The sequence below is a fragment of the Pogoniulus pusillus genome, chromosome 9, assembly GCF_015220805.1.
Source record: "Pogoniulus pusillus isolate bPogPus1 chromosome 9, bPogPus1.pri, whole genome shotgun sequence".
Classification (NCBI taxonomy): domain Eukaryota; kingdom Metazoa; phylum Chordata; class Aves; order Piciformes; family Lybiidae; genus Pogoniulus; species Pogoniulus pusillus.
The window spans coordinates 26,953,571-26,980,680 of NC_087272.1; the positions used below are offsets into that span (position 1 = coordinate 26,953,571).

At 37.0% G+C, this 27,110-nt stretch overlaps 1 protein-coding gene across 1 annotated transcript in view; it reads right to left on the reverse strand.

The window, feature by feature from the left end:
- The window catches only part of SORBS2 (sorbin and SH3 domain containing 2), a 146,245-nt gene that overhangs the window by 106,220 nt on the left and 12,915 nt on the right, over positions 1 to 27,110 (reverse strand). The window contains exon 2 of the mRNA XM_064149003.1: positions 20,521 to 20,644. The gene's annotated coding sequence lies outside the window, so the exon portion shown is untranslated. The remainder of the gene's footprint in view (positions 1 to 20,520; positions 20,645 to 27,110) is intronic.

Here is a 27,110-nt window from a genome sequence, read left to right on the forward strand (position 1 = left end):
ATTCAGTGCAGTTAACTGTATGACTGTAGCATCTACATGTATCCTGCAACTCTAAGTATATAAAATGTTTACAAATATTTTCCAAGGCAAACATACATAAAAGTAGTATTATAAGTCTATACACAGCATATCAGTATCTTCTGAAACACCAGAGGCATGTTGATAATTTACCTCCTACAACATATGTGACATTTTTAATCAGAAAACAAAACCACACACTATGTATTATTTGAGAAAACTCTCTTATCATGTTAGGGAAATCTCTGGATAAAATGAAAAACTCTAACTGAGGCTTTAACACTTTTGCAGCCCAGAACAAGTTAACATGTCACTTATCTTCCAAGGATATCAGGGACAATACACAACCAAAAAGATTTAATGAATCCTATATGGGTGAGAGCAATCAAATTTCATAAGATGGTTAAGCTCAGGATTAACTTCTCTTCTGCCTCTAAAGTGCTGAAAGATAGAAGTGGTGAAAATGTCAAATAATAGGTCACCTAGTGAAGTGGTGAAAAGAGTAACTGAGAATGGCTTTCAGTTGCTTTTTTAGAAAAAAAGAGCTTGGAAAGAGGATGAGTAGGAGTAAAGAGTAAAATAAATCACAAATCAGAAAACCAGATTATTACAGATAGAAGATACTAGATATTAAGCCTTATCTAAGACTTAAAGATAACTGGGGAAAGAGCTGATGAAGAGACCAGGCCTGTAAGACACTTTGGCCAAATTTATATATTCTTGGGCTAGCTCTGCACTCCACTGAGACCAGGAAATGTTTTAAGAGCATATTTAACTTCACTTAATAGGATTTAAGTACCATAGTATAATAAGAGCTTTGGTAGAGCTCTGCTGTTGCAGTACTCTCTGGAAAAATAATAAAAGCCTACACATGCTTGGCAGTTATCCCTCAGAGCTGCTCAAATGCAGCAGTTGGGTGGAAGAGTTAAAACCAATTATCTGCCAAGAAAAAGCACAGACCTAAAGATTCCACCTAGATGGCAGTGAGGAACAACACAGTTAAAAATTAACAGCAAAACCCACAGATGGTAACTATTACTGTAACCAACGCCAAGATCTCAACTAACAGCAGAGCTGTGGTCAAAATACACTTTACGTTTTGAAAAAACACGTGGAGAAAGTTTTGGATTTCTTTTATTGGGAATCAAAATAATTGCCACAAACTGAACGGAGGCATGTAATTGGACAAGAGTTTTTAAAAAAGTCTATTGTCTTTGCCTTCTTGACTGATCTAACTTTTGGGACACAAGAATTTAAAGTTAATGCAGCCATAATCTGTCCTGTCATGCCAAGAATTTTGTTTAAAATTATATATTTATGCTGCAATTAATGTATTACTCAGTTATTTCAGGAACAGGGGCATGCTTAAAAAGATCAGTGTATTCCAAAAAGTATCTCAGAAGCAAACATGCAAAAAGACTACTTCAAACAGTTTCAAAGTCTAACAACGAGCCAGCTATTCCACATGTAAAACAGAAATGAAAAGTTAATGCACTGCTCCAGAGCTGCTCCAATTGTTTAAGTTATGAACAAAGCCACAACAGATAAGTGCCTTAATCTTTAGCATCAAAGTTGTTCTTTTCCCCCAAATTTGAAGCAACCTCCTTTGAGATGACCAGGAAGTCATTCCACAAAGGTAAAAGGCATTTCAGTGAACTGTATCTTGCTAGAATCAAGTCTTACTAGAAATATCCAGCATCTGATTGCACCTATGCCATTAATTACCTGAAAGGATTATGCAGTCACCCCAGTTTATACACAACTTGCCTACAGAGGGTACTTTTGTACAGCAGCAAATGGATATGTACAGCTTCCTTGGATATTTTAACAGCACTAAGTCACTTTTCAGCTTTTATTTCCCTCTGTTTGGGAACATAGTATCCCAGTGAATATACAGGATTACAAACTGCAGACATTTCCTATTGACTAGTTATATAGCAAAAAGCATGTCAAGGTCATATTTTTATGCTGTAGCCCTGAAGGTAGCATATAATGCTTCATTAGCCACATTGAGTTGTACGTAATATTGCCAATATCTAGTTGAAGAATCTACTTTAAATCAATGCAGTATCTGAGGTACTCTTACTGGAATACAGAAGAGCTGATAAAATTAATTATTTAAAACATTATGGCTTGATCATGCTGAATATTTTGTCCAATAATTTCTTTCATAACCAAAACACATACCCTTCCCAGGTTGTAAGAGCTGCGTATTATTTTGGGACAGCCTTGACCCAGCCTATAGATGAATAAACTCCAGTACACACAACAATATGCCCTCTCTGTTTTTCAGATTACTGTGTGTGAAAGTGATAAAATTTGCATATACACAAAGAAAAGTCATATGCAAATTGCTTACTTGGGTAAACATGAGGACCAGCATGCCAGAAATGATGTAAACAATTAGTATCACATACATGAAATGATGCGTATAATTATAATCCACGTTTGAATATGCATCCTGTGTCTTCTGTACGCTTCTGTGCTCCCTTATCTACCCACCAGGACCTCAAGTGCTGGCCTTTGCTTGGCACAGTAAGCATGAGTGTCTTTATATTCACTGGTCCAGCTGTCATGAGATTGCCTTCCAGCTATCATACTCAGATGCTCATCAGACATGCTTATACCAATTTAGCCTACAGGGTGGTTCAGCTGCTGTCCTCTGGGTGGAGTTTTTAGGCAGCAGCTGTTGGGCAGTGATGATATTAACTCCTTATTTCCAATGGAAAATAAATTATTGCAGAAAGAAATTACATGCCTGCTTTCAGTTTTACAGAGGTCTTAGTTCTCACATTGTTCTGGTCCTAAGGCTGCAAGATCGAAAACTTGAACACTTTTTTTTTTCTGTGTAGGAATAATCTGCATGTCCCCAAGTGTAGAGAAAACAATTTCCTCTATTTTTTTTTACAGGCAGGTAGTTTTAGACAGACTTTGAGGTTCCAATACAAACCTTTTTTTTTTTTTTAAAGGTGAAAGAATTCTTACAACTATTACCTACTGATGGACACTTTAACCATAACAACGGTCTCTTACCTATATATAATGCTACTTAAAAGTACTTTTTGTCAATATTTCTTATTTTTTTTCCCTTGGTAAAAACTGTAGATTTTTCACTTAAATTCTCTTTAAGGTCAATTCAACACAGGCTACTTACAAGATGCCATAAAGGTAGTGTACATGGGCTGTAACTAAGATCCCCTCATAATTCCTGTTCTGAGATCACCTTGCTGATCACAGCAGTCTCAAATCTGGTATGAAGAGAATAAGTAACAACTGAAAGCTTAATTACAAACGAACCATTTCCAAAATGACTGAGAGAAATGGAAGACTCATAACCTAATGTTCACGGGAAGGAATTAGGAAAGTGGTAACAAACATAACTGATACAGAAAATCTCTTACGAGTTTCACTGAAGTAAACATGAAAAGGAATGGTATGTGGTAGTATATAGCACTAAGCAGCCAACAAGTCCAACAGATGCACATGAAATTCTAAGATTTGAGGTGTCTCCTAAAAGGTCCTTCATCTCCAAACTGGAGATGGTAGATAAATCATAGGAAATAAAAATCTTGCCACTGTTAGTACAAAGCAACAGGCTCTGCACTGACCTGTTTTGATTGAACTTGAAACACTGACAGACTAGCAATATATTCCCGTTTCTGCACACATAACCTTTTGGCAGTAGAAGTAAATCTTAAGTATGACACCAGGAATCATGAAATAACTGCCTAGGTTTAACAGAGGCAGCAAGCTTCTGAGTAACTGCTGTTTTGTATTGCCCAAATACTATCCCCAAACACAGTCAAAATCTCCACACACAAATCCCTACCCCTGCTGCAAGCATTCATGAAGCTTCTGCATTTTCTTAGTTTGTCATTGACGAACTCCCAAATCCTGTTTTGAGTGCCAGCACTACTAAGTCACAAAGCAAACATCTGCTGCATTTCAGGTAGAGTTTACCAAGTAGAAAAATATTTGTATAAAACTTAATAAAACCTTTCCCATCCTGTGGAAGAATACTTTTTGGAAACACCTATTCTTAAACAACCACAAAAAGTTGTCCATGCTCATTTTTTTTCATTAAAAATTACCTTATTCTACTAGGTTTTGCCCTGAGGAGTTCTTAATGTCACTAGCCTGGTGCAGTAGGAAAAAGTTAATACAATTAACTGGAAAGCACTCAGGAATCAGACACAACAGGATGAGAAGCACTACACAAAAATTTGGGTTGGGGTCTCTTGGGCTTCTGGGAACACCTAGTTAACAATCTCCAGCAACATGCCAATGCCAAGCACTTTTATTCTAGCTTGCTAACAATCACCTCATGGTAACTTTCTGCCTCTTGTGCTAAAGCAGGTAACAGATTGCGTGCACTGAGGGATCTGAATGCAAACAGCTAGGCTACTGTCACAAGCAGACTACAAACCATTATTCAGTGAGAAGACATCTAAGGCTTTGTATGCATTGGTCCATCCAAAGATAGCATTTATATAACAGTGCCTTTACTACACTTCAAAAACTGCAGTCTCTTCTCACTTGTTAGATGCTGAACAGGGCTGCTACTGGAATTACAAGCACTAATCGCTGTGGGTTATTGACAGGCATAGATGACCTTAACAGCAAGCACTGCAGTGTGTTTCACGTGTGGATTCTCTAGTTTTCAAATGCATTCGTTTGCTAGCATACATGAAAGTACCCCATCAACTTTTTAATCATATAACGGTTTGGGTTGGAAAGGACCCTTTAATGTCATCTAGTCCAATCCCTGCAATAAGCAGAAATGGCTTCGTCTAGATCAGGTTGCTGAGTCCCATCCAATGTGACCTTGAGTATTTCCTGGGATGGGGTTTTACCACCTCTCTGGGAAACCTGTTTCAGTGTTTCACTACCTGATTTGTATAAAAAATTTCTTCTTTATATCTACTCTGAATCTCACCTCTTTTAATGCAAAACCATTATTCCTTGTCCTATTTCAATGATCACTGCCAAAATGCTTGTACTCATCTTTCTTATAGGTGCCCTTTAAGTATTGAAAGACCACAAAAAGGTCTCAGCACAGTCTTCTTCAATCTGAGCAGCCCTAACTCTTATCCTGTTCTCCTAAAGCAGTGTCCCAGTCCTTTGATAATTTGTGTGGATCCAGTCCACCAGCTTCACGCTTTGTGCTGATGGCCCCAGAGCTGTCCTCTAGGCAGCGTTTCACTAGAGGGGGCGAATCATCTTAACATTCCAGCCACACTTCTTTTGATGCAACCCAGGACACAATTGGCCTTCTAGGCTGTGAGCACACAGCTCATTGCTGGCTCACATCCAGTTTTTCATACACCAGTACCCCTAAGCCCTTCTCCAAAAGACTAAACTCAATTCCTTCAATCCCCAGCCTACACTGATGCTGGAGATTGTCCTGACCCAGGTGCAGGACCTTGCACTTGGCCTTGTTGAACTTCATGAGGTTAACACAAGCCCAGGTCTCAAGCTTGTCCACATTCCTCAACAAAGACTAAGAGATTGAAATGTCAACATGTTGCACTCACAGCCATCAGGGCACAATCAAATGGCTTTCTCCTTTCACTGCTCCTCAGCGATTTCAGAGGCAGGAGCAACTGCTTCCTATAGCTTCAGTAGTACACCAAGCACTATTAGAAGAATATAGCCTGAAAACAGTTGACCTAATTCCAATGCTTCCATTTACATTTGAAGTTTGAAGGGTGTGCCACAGGCTACAATGCTTAATTTTACCTTCATCAGTTTGCAAAGATAATTTCATTGGGCTTTGGAGACCAAGTACAGAAACTAACTTTCTTCAAACAGTGCTTCTTGCTTTTTGGAAAACTTCAGCCCTAATTTTGAAACTTCTTTTTGAAAGAAATCATATCACCCTATGATCACTGGTTGCAGTTATGAATATAGTTACTATTCTAGAACTAAGACAAGAAACTGATCGAAATTCTTCCTTCTGAAATCTTATAACATAGGCAAAGCTTTGGCACCATAGAATGATATACAGCTGGGGTCTTACATGCTTCTTGTTTGCTTCATGATGAAGCTACTATACTTGGATGCTAAAGATGCAGTGCACCAACTCTTTACAAGTAAACCTGTTTCTTGTCACACTGACTTTCCCATACTTTCACTTACTACAGCTGAAAAATGACAGTTAAGAATGTATGAGGACATACATTACCCTTAGACATCTTAATCCATCAATTTAACAAGATAGTCTTCAAAATTTTTATTCAGATATCCAAGACTGATTGAAAAAAGATATACTATGTAAATGAAACTTCTACTCTAGATGAAAAACATTCCAAAGGAAGAAATTCTCTGTGCAGATTTATTCAGTCATGCATGCCTTGTGTTACTACTACAGCAAATTACCCACAAACAATTTCTCCATTACTGAATACACTCAATTCATCTAACAGTGCATAACAAATATTTGATCCTAATTAATCCTAATGATTTTCCCTGCTTCCAAGATGCTGCCACAGATCAACAAAACCCTTTTTTTCAGCACAACATTTGATTTAAAAACAAAATTCTGAGAACCTGGTGTGAATTCTGTTTAAAGAGAAGTGAAAGCAGAAAAAAATGTTTTCTCTATCAAGAGATTTTAAAAGTGAAAAGCTGGTTGTGCAAACCATGTTGCTTTCCAGACTGCACGAGATTGATCCCTGGCACCAAAAAAAACCTGTAAACTGATAATCAAAAGCCACTCAGCATCCTGGGCCACTCTAAATGTAGGTGGCATTTATTCAGACATAAAACAATTTCTCAACATATTCAATACTTGATTATACATTTATAACTGAACAGCTAGCTTGTTACCTGAAACTGTTCTGCTAGGTTAATTTTTTATTAAAAGAAGGAATGTTGGAATTTGCATGCTTATTTTAGCATTTATTTGCAATTTTCAGTGTTCTGTCTAATCAGAAAATTGGGGAAGGTTCTTTTTAAAGTTGCCTACTATTGCATAAAGAAGATTTTTGAAATTTCTTCAAACTCAGCATTTTACATAACTTTTTTTAACTGAAAGCTTTGTTCCAGCATGTTGAAAATTCATCTGCTTCCCTTCAGAGTAGGAAGGTTGCCATTAAGACTACAAATACCATTCCACCAAGCCAGGCACACAGGATTTAGAGTGGCCAGCACTGCCTGTTGGAGGTGGAAATGGGGAAAGAAATTCCAAAGCCTGAAGCTTTCTTTTATGGAAATAAATGTTAACATACTGCTTTGAACACTTCCAAGGGATGGTTCCGACATCCCAAAGTCAAATATAATGCAACGAGTATTCCGTTACCTATTGAGCTAATTCCACAGCTGTCCTGAGGTTACTTTACACCTCACACTCAGGTTCAGAACAATTGTGAGCAATTCCTGATGTCTTCCCCACTCAAAAGTATCCACAAATTTTTAAACTGTATGATGGAGTTTTCTGTGCACAGTTTATTTCTTACCTATCAAGTAAGGAATCACCATCTTAATTGGCACTAATTGGTGATCCCAGCACAGAAGGGATTTGCATGCTTGCCTAGATAATCAGTGTCCCCTCAGACAAGCTCCATAGTGGTGTCATGCCAAGCGAGAAGCATCATATGTTTCTGTGATGTCTGGTGCTGCTTCAGAGAACTTTTATTTTGGGAACTTGATCCTGTACCCTTCCAAGAGGGTGCATTCAGTCACTTTCCTCTGGTCAAGCACAGAAGACAATTAGAGGCAAACACTTTTTCCCTCAAGCTGAAAATTAGAACCTTAATCGTGTATGTAGAGTAATGCTGATAAGAATGAGTGCTAAAACGAGTTTAAACTAAATTGCTTCATCAGAAACCTCCAGGAGTTCTAATTTAATGCATTCATCTAGCAATTCCAGAAACAGAACATTTGAGCTATATTGCCAATATTGGCTACCTAGCTGAAAACAATTAAAAAAAAATCTAAAATCTAAAAAGATATTAAAATGAAATATTGTCTCTCCTGTACCTGGAGCTAACCTAGCTTCTGATTAAGAGACAAATAGAATGTCTTTCTCAAGCTGAAATTTCAGATAATAACAGGAGATACAGAAGTGAGACTTCAGGGAACACAACTAGACATTTCTGCATTAAATTACAAGGGACAGCAGCACAGACTAAGCTTGAGCAAGTCCTGCAGGCATATCCAAGAAGTGACCAAGCCTATTCCAGATGAAGTTCCCTTCTGACAAGCTCAGTGAGCTTCTGCTGACCACATATGAAATCCCAATTCTGGCATATTATTAATATCTTTTCAGTATATATTTTCTTCTGAATTTCTTCAGTCTTTTACCTACTGCAGAACATCAGAGTCCCTACTTCTTGCATCTTAAGCTTCTAAACTCACCAGGATTTAAGTCTGCAGCAGAAAACATTACTATGATTGATATCAGTAAGTAAATTAAAAATGCATAGAACAAGTATTAAAAGTTTTGATTTTCAGTATCTGACACTGTTTTAAAGATGGTTTATGAAGTCAATATATAAAGTCACCTCAGACAACATGCTATAGTAAAATTTGAGATGTATTTATGTGAATTATACAGTTTTATATGAGAGATTCCAAAAGGTCCATATAAACTATAGGTATTTTATATTCCAGGAACACTTTTGATTTTTAAACTTCTAGTGCAGAACTATCAAAATAGTGATTTTGGATCTGTTTGTTCTCCAGCTTTTGCTGTACAGCAGAATTTAATTTGGGGTTTGAAATGTACTGGTGTCTGGTTTAAAGAAAAAATAAATATTTAAGCCACTGTGCTTTCATTTACCACCCTGCCCATTCAGAGGGGTAAAAGGCATGCCAGTGGTTTTTGTGTGGTTTTTGGGGCTGGTTGGTTTTTTAAATTTTTTTTTGTTTAATGAGAAAATAAAGATTCAGTTAAATGTTATGGCATTAGTGAGCTACGTATCAAGCAACTATGAAGTTCAAGACTTTTTAGCATATCTCATTTATGATTTGCTACAAAAGCTAGTTAAAATTTTGTTGCTAAGAAAGCAGGAAAAGAAGGACCACATTTATGGCAAATTAGCAGCCTTGTAACTATGCTAGTACCTGGTGTAGCATACAGTTGTCTTGACAGAAGAATAAGTGGGTACTTATCTCTGCTCAGGGGACTGGGAAAGCTGACAATCATCTGCTACCTAGTGTGATGAATATCCCATTGCTTCCCACATGCCTACTAATTTTTGATGTGCAGTGATGCAAAAGGACTGTCTAGACCAGGTATTCTTCCATCATATTAATTCACTCAGCTCACCTGAGCATCTGAAAGGCAGCACTTCATATTAAACACAATCCCTTCATCATTCTTAATTTACAACTGCAGCAGAAACACGCAGTATTCAACAATATGGTTTATTTGAGAGACTACTCACTCTAATGTGCTTTCACTGACTTTCTGTAATCCTGTACCTCATGATTTCTTTTATCTGCACATTGCACTTGTGCTGCCTTTGCTGAAATAGAACAAGAGTTGTGCTGGCAGTTTTATTTATGTGTAGGTCAAACGGCAGAGGGTCATTAGCATCCACAGAGAACAAGGGAATAACACCAATTTACTGTGTATTTCCTTAAATACAGTTCTCTAGGAAAAGAAAACATTCTCCCAGCAGGAAAAACAAAACAAACCCCCAAACAAAACAAAACTTAAAAAAAAAAAAGGGAAAAAAAAAACCAAAGAAAAAACCCAGCTGAATTACAGACTTGTTTTGGTGTAGGAACCACTGAAAAGGTGTCTGACTCCTCAGTTATTTCAATTTCAGTGCTAGTCTCCATCACCTTCTTAACTGGTGTAGCATATCTTTATGAAATCTGATTTTAAACTTATTACTGAACTCCATTCAAAGTACTGGACCATGAAAACCCAGCTTTTACTAATGAAACTGTTAACAATATTGAGGATCTTTTGAAACATGAGTGAAAAATTTGCAGGAAAAGTAAAGATTCAGATATAGCTTTGTCAGGAAAGAAAAATAAACTATAACATTGTAACAGGCTTCTTTTTTTTAAAGAACAAAGCCTCCACAAACCAACCAACCAACACTTTGGGACAAGTTGGAAGTTACTAATAACTTCAGGTGAGAATGATTCCATAGCTCAAGAAAAATTAAGAGCCTGGCCTCCAAGCTTCTGTGTCTGTACAGCATGGGGCATATTGCCTGTGAAATACTTTTGTTCCTAGGTCATCTAGACATATACATGTATGACAGACATATATAGGGAAAAGGCAAGTCTCACCACTACAGCTACAGACACATGCTGCAGTCACAAAGCACCTCATGCAAGTACCCTGCTCCATGGTATAGTAAAGCCTTTCAGATTGAAGATGAAGAAAAGAAGTCCTGATCGTAAAACACACAAGAAAGCTATTTTACATCAATAAAAGGAAATTTCTTACTGTGTGTTTTAACTTCACCTGGTTGCTTCTGCAGTATGTAGTATTTTCTGCATGACAGTCATGGTAGGCTATACCACATACCAGTGATTTCTTGAATCTTCAAGTTCATTAGTTCTTTCAGAAGTAAAGGGGAAAAACGTTTGAGGAGGACATGCAGTGGCATGAAGGGAAATGTTTCAGGCTAGCTTTTGGTGAGAATGGGTAGTTTCCCACCTGCCATCAAAGCTTTCTTCAGAGGTCAAACACATTCCTTCACATATTACAGCAACCACCAAGAATGGCTCAAGTAGGAAAGAGTTATCATTTCTTAATAACATCCTTATCTTCTGTTACTAAAGCTAACACCTTTTTAGGCAGTGAAACTGCTTCCTGGCAACTAACGAGCAAAATATTTGACAGTACCATGAAAGTGTATTTTAGTATTATCTAGGGCAGAACTTCCATTACAGAAACAATGGATTATGCCAACACAAAGGTGATTTAGCCCAAAACCTCAAACAAGAAATATCCTCTGCCAAAAGAACAGCTAGTTTCTTACAGACTTCATCAACAATTTTGCTACTTCCTAACTTCATTAGTATCAGTCAAGTCCATTAAATCATGCAGAAGTACAGGATACAGTTTTCCTCAAGACTGACTCAATTTTTAATAAAGATTTTACATGTAGTACCAGATACATTTATTTCAGAAGAGTCTGAATCCACTGATAACAACTACATATAATTTTTAGCATGTTTAAGCAAAAAAAAAAAGAAAGTTTTGCAGTTGTGCATTTTCCTTCAAAACCAGAATTAGATGAATGAAAAGAATAACAGAGCTGCTTAGCTACTAAGCAGTACCACTGTCAGCTCTCTTCTTCCTTAGCCAGTTCAATTGTTAGAGATAATATACTTAAGACAACTTGACCTACAACAGGTTAAGTTTATTGTCCCTCCTGCCACCTCTCCAGTGATAATCCAAACTTTGTGGAATTTAACTACAAGGCAAATACATAATTGTTGAATGACACAGTTGGGGTCTAAATTCCTATTCATCTCTTTCCGTAGCACTCCACCACATTTAAATAAAGCAGCTAGCAGTAACACCTCTGGTAAAATTAGTAGAACAATGTATTTTTCTTGCTTACAAGAAAACTTCTTTTTCACTAGAATCTTTCTAAGTAGGCACAGCAAATATGAAAGAAATCTTTTATATGACAGAAAGAAGTCTAGATATTCTCACTTGCAGTTGAATTGCAAAGACCAAAATCATCAACAAGCAAAGGTTTGTGGTAGGCTTTTGCAGCAGGTAGTGTCCTTGTAACTCAAGGACTGAAACTGTTGCTGAACACTGACCAATAATGGTAATGCTGAGAAAAAATGAAGTCAGCACTAAAGTTAGGGCACTGACATGCCTCTAGATGGTAACTTGCCTCTAGAATGGAAAATACAGAGACCTAGTTTGACCTTTCATAGCTTTCATGTGAACAGAGACTGAGAACAAAGTACCAACACCTGCAATAAAGATGAAAAAAGGCACCAAGCATATGAGCAATAATATTTTAACACTGGAAATATTTCTGAAGTTCATTACTGGTTAGAAAAAATAGTTATTTAGGGAAAAAATACACCCACAACATCAGTATTTTTGTTTTCTTCATTCGCCTAACTATCATACCCATGGAATGATAAACAGCTGAGCTGTCACACATGCCCTCAGATAGTTCTGCCTTGTTATGGTTCCAGCTAGTCAAGTTATTTTCAGCAAAGGTCATCAAGTTCTGGAGTCCATTAGAAAGTAACAAAAACAAAAGATCCAAGCTTTTGTTAGTTTTATATCTATTGCAGCTGTCAAGGCACAATTATTCTAAAAAGATATTTGATGAGCAGCCTTAACTGAAATGTCAAGATAAGCACATTCTTATCAAGAAAGGGAATTTGTTTTTGCTGTTTTAGCTTGTTGTCCTTTTCTCTTCCTGTAACTCTATATCCATGGCTAGATCTATGGCTTAATTGAGAAATACGGTCATTCTCATGCAGGTCATTTTGGTCAGTAATAAATCTATTAACAAAAATCCAAAGACATCTGTTTCAAAATGAGGTCTTTTTATTGCAGATTTTGAGGTATGGCATATCACCTTAATGCTCTGCACTCTTGCCACATGTAAATCTAGTGTGAACCTTTAGTCCATCACAATTAGTCCAGCATATGTCTTGCAAGTGTGCACTTGGATTTTGCAATGTTATGTTGCTTCATACATTGTCTGGGAAAAAATTAAGTGCTGTATTTTTTCTACATAAAATGTTTGGAATGAGTAGTAAAACTAAAACCATCCTAGTTTCACTTGATAATTATACCTTGGGCTGACCCTGCAGAGACAGACAGATAAAGTAGTTTAAATTCCTTGCTTATTCCAAACACAACAGAGGCCATGGCCAGACTGGAACACCATGAGGTTTCACCTCAGAAAAATGCTGCTTTGACAGCAGAGAAACGCCTGTGTCAAATGAATCTAACTGGTATGTTCTTGTAAACTGTGTCTGATCATTACTTGTCTGGATTAGACCAAGACCTAGGCCTATACATGTTATTATGTGGGGTTTTCATCCACTCACTTCCCCACACACTGTTCACAGTCAAAACATTTACTAATTAAAATGCTGCAATGTATGGCTAGTAATTCTCTTAGTCTCCAATTCCAAGTAACATGATTTGTCATTTCTTGCTTCTGTGTAGAACAGAACAAGTCTACTACAAGCAAATGTTACACAGAAATAAAACACACAGCAAGTTTTATCATGTCAGTGTGAAAGGCAATGACATTTAGCCAGTAACAGCATAGAATGGAAGAAGCTGACAAAAAAAAACCAAACCAACCGAACAAAAACCCCAAACCCACAACAAAAAAAAACACCCAAGAAACTGAGATCTGACATGTCACAGTTCATGTTAGTCATGCAGCTATATCTGAATGGCAAAGCCAGCTACCATGGTCTTAAGGTCTTACACTAAACTCTGAGCTTGTTGTCTTTATTTGTCCACTTGCCCAAAGCAGGACAGTTATGCTAGTCATCTTGGTATTGATTAGCAGCATTAGCAGCTCTCAGTGCCAGGGCTACCAGCACTACATCGCTACACGCTGTGCTCTCCAAAAAGGAGCATACCAGTTTAGTATGTTCATCAGCTTTAAAGACAATGACAGACAAGATGTATATTTCCTTAATGGTGTATTGCTACAAATTTCCAGGAATAATTTCTGATGAAAAATGTCTTTGAAAAATGTTTTTGAATAACCATGCCAGAATCAATACATTTCCATCTACTTAGAGGTGCACTTAGGAGATCCTATCATGACTACTCCTTACACAATGAAATGAAAAATTAATCCATGATTCCCCCTCCCCCTTTGCTTGTAGAAGAGAATTACTGCTGTGAGTTTTCAGAAAGGACTTTAGAATTGTTGCAGTGTTTAACTCACACAGAGGAACATTAAGGCTATCTACAAAAAGAAGTGAAATTACACAGCGATATCAACAGAGAAAGAACTATGATTAAACATGTCTGATTATGATACTGCAGTTGCAAAGTGAAAAGTTTACATACAGAAAGGTTATTGCCAGAAAAATAATTAAAATTAAAAAAAATCAATGGATAAGGTGCACATGTCTTTAGCTTTTTGACATTTTGTCTGTATCCTATTGATTTCATCAGTGTTTATTCATCCTTAAAGATCAAATACTGGGTAATGTAATTTGTGACCACAAAGATTGTGTTTGTAACACTGAATACTCAAGAATTCTGCAAGTGCATAGCAGCAGCTGTTTGTGACAGTCCAATAGGGCCAGGAATGTACAGAAATCTTTTAAAGCCTTAAGAATAAGAACAACCTTTATTCAGGTCACTTGGGGTTGCCAGATAATTGACAGACAATCAAATGCCTAAACATTTTGTAACAAGTTCAACCAGCTGACTCAGAGGTCTTTCGAACTTGTACTGCTGTGTTTGCTGTTCTCTGAAGTATTTACTTAAGGGAGCCCAGAATCCCACTGGAAACAGATCTTTAAATAGTTTTGATCAAGAATATACTACTGCTAACAGTGGAATAGACTTAAAAATTCAGACCTTTATTTAGACACTACTGCTTTTAAATCTAATTGGACCCAAGGAATTAAAGATCTGAACACTTAACAAAAGTGTTTCTTGCCAATGCACAGAATAACAGTACTTTCAGTCTGAAATAAGTTGGCAGGTTTTGTTCAGATCCTGATTAGAGGTCAGCACTTGGATATTTTCAGCTGTTCTACTCATTCTTTGTTACTCCTATAGAGATTTTAATGAGTACATAGAAAAAGGCAAACATTTCTTGATCAATCATTTTGTTTTAGAAGCAAGTATCTGGCATAGCTTGCTACAAAAACCTAGGCATTTTAAGTCATTTGGATGAGACTTCCAAGACCACAGGAAGACAGATCAACACCATGCTGACCTGCCGCCTGTCAGTTAAGTGTTTTGCTAGAAAACCACCATGCAGTCAGCTGCTACAAAGCAAGAAAGCACACAATTATTTCCAAGTCAGTAGATTTATGTCTATCCTATCTACATAACGGAGGGAAATCCAGATAGAGTTGGGGAGCTCAGAGTATAACAACCTTTGCCACTAGCATATTAAAAACTTCACAGGATAACAAGCTCTAGACTTCAAAGTATTTTGTTATGGCCCACTTGCAGTTACACCTGTACATCTTTAAGAATTCCAATGTGTTTGTCTACTTACATTTTTTGACATAGAAAACTGAATTCTACTTCAAGCAGTACACAAAACTATTTATCAGCTAAATTTTAATATAGCATCTTTTCCTTCATAGTCTTAACTATAAAATCCTTTTTGAGAATGTATTACTGTTAGTTACTTCAAGAGGTATCAGTATGAAGAGGTGATTCAGGTTTAAATATTCACCATTCCAGGAACCTGCCTGCAGATACAGTTGGGACATGCTTTAAGGAAGATGTCTTAAAAGCTTTCAGTATTAGTTTAATTCTGCATCCAGAAGTGTAAGGTAACGGTAAATCAATGGTTCCATCACAGGCAAGAGCAGTATTTCAGCACATCAGAATGTCCTCAGACTTTAACCCACAGCATGTCAGGTTTTTTGTTTAGTACACGGGTATTTCATATATATTCATTTTAAACAAAGTCTTACATACAGTCTTAAAAACTATCACTTTGGGCCTGAACTATCACATTCCAAAAATCTGCAACCAACTTCCATTTTCAGTACTGGAAATCTTAGTGCAGAACTCAAGAGGGGAAGTACCAAAAAAAAAAATGATTCTACACCACTGGAAATCCAATCTCCCTCTGATGACAAGTTCCAGCTGCCTTTATTTGGTGTGCTGTCAGTATGGAAAGATCAACTAACTTATTCTATGCACTGAAGGCTATATGAACTATTGAAAAATACCTGCTACTGACAAGAACTCAACTGCCTGGATGTGTTTCCGAGTGAACTACCCTGGGTGATCCTGCCTTGGCAGGGAAGCTGGACTCAATGATCTCTGGATGTCCGTTCCAACCTCTAAGGTTCTGTGATTCTGTGTGACTAAGCATCAAGATTGAGGAGCTGGCTCTCCAAATGAACTATCCCTTCACATAAGCAACATAGCTTATCTTCCCATACTCATAAGTTCTGCTTCCTTTCCTCCCAAGAAGTAAGACACTAGTACCTTGTCAGAAATACACTGTTTATCTCCACTGTTCACACTTCCTTTGACTTTGCAGAAGAAATCTGATGCTTTCCAGAAGATCCAGAGACCTGGCAGAGATTCAGGGTCACACATGGTTCTATTGCATCCAACTCCACCTCACCTCTTAGTTCACTTTGAGCTATTAAGATGAATCGCACAAGTGAGTCAATCCTACCTTGGTGCCTCACGCACTTCCAAGGCTGAGAGACTTTTTGCGCACAGGAGCTTTCCAATCACACTTTTTTTAACTTCAAAAGGAAAGAGATGCTACTACATTTGTCACCTGATGTTTTTGCACAGACTAGGGGAGATACGAATGCACCAGGTTAGTTCCTTTTAAAATGCATTTATACTATGTATTTTTTTTTAAACAAGAAACAAAAATTCTTTCTGTGGAACAAGTCATTTGCAGCATCAAGAGTGGAATTAGCAAGTGCTGCCTCCATCAGTAAAGATGCCACAGCCTTCTAAACAGCATTAAATATTTAGGGACATAATCCACTAGTGAAACATGCTAACTCTTAAGCCAATAGTATACAGAGATAAATGCAGCCTTACATGCAAACATAAGCAGGTAATGTCTTACACAAGCCACCTTGAAAACAGATTACTGCATACATATTACATGTATGGTTAAGTACTTAGGAAGAGACAGTGTACAAACACTCTTCTCTTGCACAAGTGAACAGGTGGCTAAATAACAAAATTGTCTACTATGTATCGTGCAATTTTATTTCCAAAAAGAAAATCAGTATTTTTCATACTCAAACAAATCAGAGTCAAATCACAGTATCACAGTATCATCAAGGTTGGAAGAGACCTCATAGATTATCAAGTCCAACCCTTTACCACAGAGCTCAAGGCTAGACCATGGCACCAAGTGCCACGTCAAATCCTGCCTTGAACAGCTCCAGGGATGGCGACTCCACCACCTCCACCTCAATTCATGGGCAGAGAGAATAGTTTGGTGTATAAACTTGGAAAAGCAACATGCTGCAGGAGAAGATGGTATGAGACCTGGTTGTGGCATCTGAACCATATTCAGTATCTATCTCTGTTCATGGCTGTACTGGACCTTGATCAGTCTCCCTACACTGTTATACTAATGTATAAAAGTGTCATTGAAAGTTTTATGTTGCCTTAATCATTGTTTAAAAGTGTTCTTAAAGGGTCAAGTTTCATTTATTGTCCTGAAAAATCCTGATTTTTTTTTTAAAGCTTTCTTAAACTTGAAATTGTTATAGTAAGTCTGGGAGGTTTCCCTGCAAGTGAGAGAGGTTTCTCAAATGTGTAGAAATTAAATGAAACTCAAAGACCAAAATCAGAAGCAAAAAATAAAATACTCCTGTATATTTGAAGTACAAAAAAGATCTGCCTTTGAGGGTCCGCTTTTACTACTTTTTTTTTTTTTTTTGGTAAGATGGCAAATGAATACTTCTGAGGTTGCAGAATCTGAAAAATGTTCATCTCAAATGACAGGGATTGAGTTCTTTTTTTGGAAAGGTTAAGCAACTAAAAGCCTGGATATTACACTTACACTTAGTAATCCTGACAGAAGATACTCACTGCTATACTTGATTGTTAAAAATGTAATCAATTTTACCTTCTTTCCCCAAACCAGATGTTAATGATGATGAGCAGAAGCTTCTGTGAGAATCTGGGAATCCTGCCAGTTACTAGTTCATCTGGAACTATCAAAAGGTCAAGCACAGCCTAAGATCTGGAGCCAATAAACTGACATTGCCATCTTTTGTTACCACAGACAGGAGCTATGTAAGATGCCATAAAAGCTGCACCTCTTTAAAGCAGCTAGTTACATACAGAATGTCATCACAAACCTCTTCTAGAGTGACTACTGCCTAGAATAGCATATGGCCAAATAAGTCCAGTGCAGACTCAACTCATAAGGTCTCACACAAGAATGTACATGCTCTCAGCACTTCCAGTTTGGTATATTCCAACTTAAGGCTAATGCAAGGAAGAGGCATCTCCATGATGGCCATGAACTCAGATTTATTTCCTCTATTACCACATCTTGCTCTCCACATTTCAAAACACCTTTTTCTTCATCAGCACTATCACACATTAAACCCACACAGTCTCAACATATTATTATCATCTGATGACATAATCCTTTCACTTTGGAATTCTACTTGTAGCTCATGAAACCCTGTTGCCATTAATAAGTGAAATGAACTTTGACCACATAATGGAAGCAACATTGACACGTCATGACTACGCAGCATAATTGAAGATTATAATCTCAGTAATATAATACATTGTTTGGAAAGCACCTATACTGGCAAGAAGGAAACATTTTTCAAGACACCAACCAAGTAATTCCATCATTAAATGCTTATACTCTGGCCTCCCTCTCCTCTATTTGACTTCACAACAAGGATGGAGCATGTTTACTTAAAGTGCTCCAAGCGAGCCTTTATTCTTCACACAAAGAATTCTGTTAGGCCATTCCAAGTTTAGTGGGTTCCCTGAGACCATATCATTAAGCAAAATGAAAAGTCCAAATAAGATATTTTTAAGTATTTGACACCACCTTTGGGAAGTGAACAAAGACACACTGTCAAAAGCAGAAACCTGCACAAACTGTTACCATTTGTTCCCCATGAATGCTGGTTTGCTTACTCAACTAAAGAAATTACACTGCTCTCCTGAGATTTCCTCCCTTTAGTTGAATTTAGTGCCAACTTCACTGAGCTGAACTTTGGGTTGTGTTAGCATGGCAGATACAAGTTCCTGTAAGTCAGCCATGGTACTCAAGCTGAAAATTAAGTGCCAAGCGAAAACTTGGTCTTACAGAGGAAACTTAAAGTTAGAAGAGTTTAAAAAAAGAACTCTAATATACCATTATTAGCCCCTACCTTACACAACTGAAGCACTGGTTTTAAATGAAAAGACTTAGTAAATGACTGCAGCATAACCTTTAAATTGTCTAAAGTTCTTTCAGAAAGTTAAGACTCACTTCAGAAAAAGGTGAAGATTAAAAATTCTTTTTACATTAAGATCATCAACGGAAAACAAATTCTAGAGTGTCAACTGAAGAAGTTAGGAAGTACAAGGACAGAGCGAGCTGCAGGAACACAGGAGCAGCTTCATGTGTGACAGTGAGACAGGAATAGAGGAGATCTTAAACCAAGACAAACATAATTCATTCAAAAATCAGAGGGGAAAGAGAGTAGAAACTGTTTCATTTGAAACAAAGCATGTCTGGTACCAAAATTCCCATGGTTTCAATTGGATACCTGCACTACATCAATAGGCTACTCTAAGAAAACTCAATCAGAATTAGATTCATGATTCTCAAATATGAGAATAAAAGCACTGATTATTTTTTCCTATTAAATAATAATGCATAACTACTGCTTTGCATTATAGAACTGCTATTAAAAAATGTGAGTTTTCAATACACTGAAAAAAAAACCAACAAACTCCTAACAATAAAGAAATAGCAAAGCCTGCAAAATGACATATGCAGAACCAGAGCATGCAACATGTAAGTGCACAGTAATTATGGTAAGCCAAAGCGCCGCAGCATATGTGATCAGATAGACTAGGCATATACAGGCTGCCATTTAATGCTAGCCAATTGTTCAGAAGAGAAAAAAACACAGAGAAAAAAAATGTTTAGCTCTTCTGAGATTTTCTTCTTTTCAGTCTCAGTAAAGAGTAAAGGAGAGGTAGATGAAAAAAAACTTCATTTTGTTTCGGTTGTACTCAGTTAACACTTCACAAACAAAGCAAAAAAATATGTTTCAAGGGTTATGATCAAAACCAGAGCACTTCTGTACACCATAAATTACAAAATTACATTATCAAATTGAAGGCTACTGATAAGCATGCTTACTGTCCCATGAAGTAGGCTCATCACCAAGAAAAATACACCAGTACATCAATAACATGAATCTTTTTTACAAAACCAGTATGCAAAGAGACATGAATGAATTCCTGGAAAAGTTAATTTTTTAAACTCTGACTTGACACAGAATATAATTTACAATACAAAGTCTTAATTAATTAAATTCAGAACATTCAAACAGGTAAATAATCTCAAGACAGAACAGTCACCAGTTTTGCTTTAAAACATTCAATCATTTCATTGCAGCAAAGTGAGGAAAAACTACAAGATAAACAGTGAAACCCCCATTATACCAAAGTACCATAATGAACCATAGGTTCTGCTCTTAAGTTTGAAAAACAGCACAGCAATACTTTTGCAGATTTTCTTTGTATTTCATATGGTGCTTGCAGCTGAACTATCAGCAAGCAGAAACAGTTTTTTTCTGAACACTAATTAGAAACTCAAGAACGCAAGTCATAAGGGCAAGAAGAAAGACAAAAATATGACTTACCAGGCAGACAAGTTTAACTCTGTCTCAAATGTAGAGGAAGGAAGAAAACTCTACGTAGATCTTCTTTATTTAGCCCTTTATGAAGATTTCTCTAAAGGAATTAATTTAAATCACGTGCAAGAGTCTGCAAAAGAAAAAGAGAAAGAATCTGAGCTGCTGGCTGATTTTTTTTTCCTAAGAACATTTGAGTTATTTTAAGCAGCAAAGGGCTTGCCTACAACCAAACTGAAAAGCAATACAGAATAACCAGCCTCCCAACCCGAGCTTTATTTTAAACAAATGTAAAAAAATCTGGAAACCCACAACAAACAACTCTGTTCACTGTCCAAACTTTTGTTTAAAGAAATAGAAGGAGCAGGAAACAACCAATGTGGATGACGAACAAAATTACTACTAAAAGGAAAGCTGGGACCTTGAAGGTACCTGTAGCACAGGAAATGTGGGTATTATGTGCAAAACACATTTTGCCTTCTTAACAGAAGGGCTTGCCTGAAGCAGTTCTATTTACATGTGATTGCATCATTATCTGGCTGGTATACACATCCAAGGACTGGACAAATCAGTTTACCAAGAGTGATGCCAGTAGTTTGTTAAATTTCCAGTTTCAGTACCCGTGCTATTTTGGAAGCTTAGTGACCTGAAGCTGCTGGCACTCCATTTTATTACCATTCAGTGACACGATAAAAGCTCCCTGCCCTCTTCTGCTGCATGCCAACAGGCCAGCTTACCTTCCCATATTGAAAAAATACTGGGAAACATAAAGCACCAATACAGATTAATGACTATGGGAGAAGACCCCAAAACACCTTGATAGGTACAGAAAAACTCATTATCTTGAAGTTTCAGACAGAGCAGGTAAACTAAGTCAGTGGAAAACCACCACTGCTACATTTTTGCAGCATCTTCCAAGATGCAGCAAGCTTCCAAGATGCCCTTCTATGTAGCTCAACAATTCTGATAGACACAATCTGCTTAATCAAAAACAACTTTTCACACATGTCCACATTATTAGGCATTGCCAAGGAAGAACTTGTTTCTCTGTTCAAATTATGAAATTTTAAGTTATTCTCCACTACAAACCTACAATGAGCCAGTGTGACACAATTACAAAATGTTTCAGTATCTATCACATTTCTAATATTCCTAGCACACTTACTTGAAAACATAATTCAGGGCCACCTGAATTTCTGGTTTATTTCTGAACAGTACTATTTGAACAGTATACTGACACATGAAACAGGATGCTGGAAACACAGCCAGTTTAGTAAGCTATTAAAGCAATGCTTACTGTTAAAAGACAACCACTAAAAGCATATTTGTTCCTGGAGAAGCCTATAAAAATCATTAGCTATAGGACACTTACAACCATAATGAAAAAGCTGCCAAGTGTGAAAATACAGAACAAATTCTTTCTAGATTAGCTCAAAAGCACCCTTTCCATTTAATCCCAACTATTTTCAGTGTTACTGCAGTTAGAAACAGCTAAAATGAAAAGAAAAAAAAACGAAAAAAGAAGACAACCTCATGAACTGTAAATACCAACACATGAAAAAAAAAAAATTATTGCTGCCTCATTCCAAATGACTGGTTTATGACTATTATTTTGCCACATAGTTTGTATTTACCTAAAGATCTATGAAAAAAAAAAAAGACTCCAATAGCTTAAAATTCAGAAAAAGTGTGAATTATAGGCAGATTGAGAGCTGTGGTGGCCAGGTGGAACATGAGTATAGTCTGTCAAGAAATACATGACCTGTATGTACCAGACCACTAATTTCAGATGCTGTGTCATTGCCTTGCTATCTGTCATGCTTTCATCTAGTGTTCAGAGGCTAAATCAACTAATATCTTTATGCTAAATACTAACACTATGCAAATATGAAATAGAAACAAACATTAAAATCTTTACTAGCAGTATGAATTTATCACTGCAGTAACTCAAAACACAATGCTTTGCAGTGCAGCTTTTATTTTATGGAGCAATTTCTCAGAAGGCAGATTTACCCTTGACTGATTTACCACAAGCACTTAATCAATTTTGGTACCTTGTTTCTGCATACAATATTTACAATTCTTTGTGCATAAATAATAATTCACCTACTAGTATTTGTAATACTTACTAAACATCACAAAAGCAGTGCTTCAATATATACTGAGAAGTAGTTTAGCTACTGGATTGTGCAATCTTTGTCTGTGAGAAACAGACAATATCATATATATCATTTAGATCTCAAAGAGAAATGTATCTGTATGTTTATTAGTAAAACAGGCAAATATGTCATTACTACCAAGTTCACCACCACATGTTTTTCAGAGACTGATGATACTCATATCTCTTTCTTTGTGGCCATCAGTATATGATTTCTTTAATGGCACATGGTTCAATCATTTTGAATATAACCAAGAAGTATACAGTTCACAGTACTGCAAATCTAGTACTTGATGCAAGTCTTCAAAAGCTCCATGACAAGATGCTACAGGACAGACTTTGGATAAACTAAAAAGGTACGTCAGAAACTTCCAAGACCATTATATGAAATGGAAGAATTGAAAAACCTTCAACATTAAAAGCTCACTTAAGCAACCAATACTAAACTTCAGTTTCACTAGAGCTACACATTGAAAAAAGTGTATCAACCACCAAAACACAGACTCAAGCTTCCAGAACATAAGATTCTACACTGCAAGAACATTTAACAAAGCTTTCAAAGAACAGTGAAATTTGTTGAAGTTCATACCACAGAATTATACTTTTTAATTGCTCTATTAACACACTGATTTTCTGCATGAGCAATTCTGTTCTCCAGTACCTTGGTATATCTCAAAATAGCTCTCCATATTAACAAAGAAGAACAGAGTTCCACTCTGCCTTAAGATTTTTTTTTTTTCATTTCTTTCAAACAGTTAATGGTGGATGGCACACCTTGCTAATATCATTAGGGAATAAAAAAGTTATTAAACTCTTCTCTCCAGCTTTGGTAAGAGAGCATTTCAATCCCAACACAACTCTTTGCGAAAACTTGGAAGCTGGGAAGGAAGATGAAAGAGTGGAAGCTTGGAATTAGTTGGGTTTTTTCATTTGCATATGTCAGAAAGCACTAAAGAGCCAGCCAGGATCTGATCCAGTAGAGTATCCAAGAAGCCTTCTGAATTTGTTACAGAAGTGTTTTAGTGACAACTCACACATTTGAAAGGGACAGATCAAGACATGAAGTATGAATAATCGCGCCCTCACTTCGTTAACACCAACTGATGTTTGTGCAAAATGCAATATTTGATGGAAAGTTTCCTCTGCTGCTCTCTAGAACAGCAGACCTGTGTTTTCTTTAAAAGACGCCATCTGTCTGAAGCTATTTTTTACTCTGGAATTTGTTAAGTCTGTGCCCCCATCTCCCCCTCCCTGGTATTAATAATATTTTGTCTGGTGATAGAAAAAAGTCATTATGTAAGACTGAAGTCCATTGCAAGATTTTTTGGTGAAAGACAATTTGATAACTCTGCCATCATAGTAAGTCAAGTTTACCCACACAACTTAAAATTTGCTTTTCAGGATTCTTGATTTATTTCAGAACTCCTAAAAATCTCTGAAATGTCAGTGACAGTCTTTATGGTGAGATGTTTCTGAAGCTGCAAAAGGCTCTGACACAGTCAGCATCTATGAACCTCTGACATCTTGATGCTTCTTTGCAATCTAATACTAAACCCAAACCAACATAAGATGCTTATCAAGGCAGTACATCCTTGGAAAATTAGTGTTTCCCAGATAGAAGCTGTCAAGATGGCTAGTACCAGATTTTCTGCCAGATTTTCACTTTTGACAAAACTGGATTGAATTTCATTGCTGCAGATATAATTTGATATCTAAGGACTCAAACACAATGTTTTGACAGTTACTGTAATAATAATAGTTTTTTAATATGTTTACCCTTTAACTGAGCACCAAACAAATACATTAGAACATAAGCAGACTCTGAAGCCTGGAGTGAAATCACATGTAGCTAAAAAAACCCAACTCGTAAATTATCTAACTATTTATAGCTTCTTGGTCACCTTTTGTAACCAATTTCAATACTTATACCAATTTCACTTAACTGACAGCAAACTATGTAGCTGCTCTCCTAATGATGTAAAACAACTACAGTCACTGCAACTATCTCTACAAAACTGGACCAGGAGAATGGTATGCCTGCTAAGAGCACGGGTTTGCTAGTAAAGCTAACTTCCTCTGTTCCAAGAGTAAACAGTTAACAATGTACAGGGAAATAAATATGAAAAGGCTGTTTCAGGAAATGGAGAACGGAGGCTTGTCGTTTATCTTGCTCTTGATACACACCACTGGCCCATTGTTTCAAGAACTCTGTAGAAGGTTGGTTGTCTACTTTTTGCTAGAATATGTTCATCTACCATGTAAGAATCTCGAAGCTTTGCTTTTTTTTCTTAGAGGGAGCATGGTTTTCCTAAAGGCACAAACCTCAGACAGCTAAACAAGCTAGGACTCTAAATCTGCGGCACTCACAGTGACTTATCAACTCAAATGACTATAACTAGCTGATCTAAAGTTTTTTTTAGCCCAAATCCAAAGTAAAAATCTTCAAACCAGCCATTTTACGTATACCCAAATTCTTAAGCATCTATACAGCCTTTAACAGTGAAGTTCCCAGTTACCTAAAATTCTCCTGCCAGACGAAAACAAGTAGTGTCTCACCTTCAAACCACTTTTAGTGGGAGCTGTCATTCACAAACTCCTATTTTAACAATCTTGTGTCTGAGGCACAAACATCCACAAGATATCTTCAGGTTATTTTCACTCCTCAAAACCTGCAGAATCTATCACCCCATCACTTTTTTTTTTTTAAACATAACAACATTGTACTGATGGCCATTAAAACATCTGTCACAGTTAATGAAAACCTGGATTTAATTTCCAGAAGGATTTACAGTCACACCTCCCACTTTACTGACACAGAATACAGCATCAAGCTGCTGTCTGGTCTTTTGAGGACATTGGCCCATCTTTCATAGATGAATTACAGACTTCATGTACCTCACAGAGCAAGAACTCCTTTCCTTAATTAAGAGAAATGCTGAGTGCCTCTCCACCAGTTATTCTGAAATACTAAGGAGTGAAGAATATAATCTGAACAATATATCTGAATAATTAACACCTTCTAAGAGTTGTCCATAGATCACAGGCTCTGAGACCACATATGCCTCTTTGCACAACTGCCACTCTGTCTCAAGTTAGCCAGTCCATATAAAGAAAAAAGAAATGCACACACAGAAGAAACAAGTCACAGTCCCTCCTTTCATGTCACAAAGATTTACGTTACAGAGAACACAAGGCCTAATGCCATTCTGCTCCTTCTTAACACACCAGATTACGGGCAGCCTGCCTTTACACCTCCGCACTCTGTATTGAGTTCCTATTCCAATTACCATGACTAAATCCACCAAGGAATTTAGGTTTCTCAATAATTAACACAATAGTATTCAGCCAGTTTGCTAAGCTGCCAATTTACTGAAGAAAAAACAAGGGACCTATATGCAAAAGTCCTTAGTTTTACCAATCATGTAATGTCAATGTTTTCTGCCATTCATTGTACAGAGGGTAGGGGACAGCAGTCCTACTGTAATTGAAGGCAATGATACTTGTCACCTCAACTGAATACAAAACCTCTCACTATAATTCAAAAAACAGGTAAAAGCACTGTAGAGAATCATCTTTCCTTAAATAGTACTTTAGTTAGCTTATCCATTTTGTTACTTAACTGGAAATATCACCTAAAGACATAAAACAACTGTTCCAAGGAAGGCTTCTAGATATGGGTAGGTAACACTTCAGCATTTCAGAATGCAAGTTAATACTGGCAGAGTGATATTTTTCTGACAGCTCATTTTGTGTTCAAGAGACCAATCTCAAAGTCAATATCTGTTTTTCAGCAAGACCCAATATTTGCATTTGGGTTTCCTACCTCTGATTGTAACATAGGATATTAACATCATATAAATAGCTAAAGCCAGCCAAAGCAAATTGAGACTCAGTTCTTTCAGCAAACTCAGTTTGCTGCTCATAGTTTCAAACACTCATGATAGTTATCAGTCCCTTATGACGCAAGTAGGTAGTTATTTAAAAAGCTCACCTTCGTGTTGCTTACTAGTGAGAAAAGGTGCTGCCAAAATGCCAGAATCTACCAAGCCTGCTTCTGCCTCCAACAAGAACTCCAATCATGTCACAAAAACCTGACAGTATGGCTACAAGCAACATGAGAATAGCAGAAAGACAAGTTACTGCAGTCATTGGTACAAGGTGCTGTAGTGGAGCCATCATAAAACTGGTACTCTAAGGCCATAGGCATCATGAACAACACACTTTGTTAATGATGTTCCTGAATGTATCACTGGAAAAATGTCATCTGGCACATGACAAGGAATTCCTGACCTGAGAGGTGGAATCTGCCATGCACTAAGAACTGCAGAGAGAATAGAGAGCTGGCCAAGCACGCCATGCCCAAGGGTGTCAAGGCATTTTAGTCTATAATTATTTATGATGCATTGCTCCATCTAAGTGACAATGAGCGCTCCCACAGTTT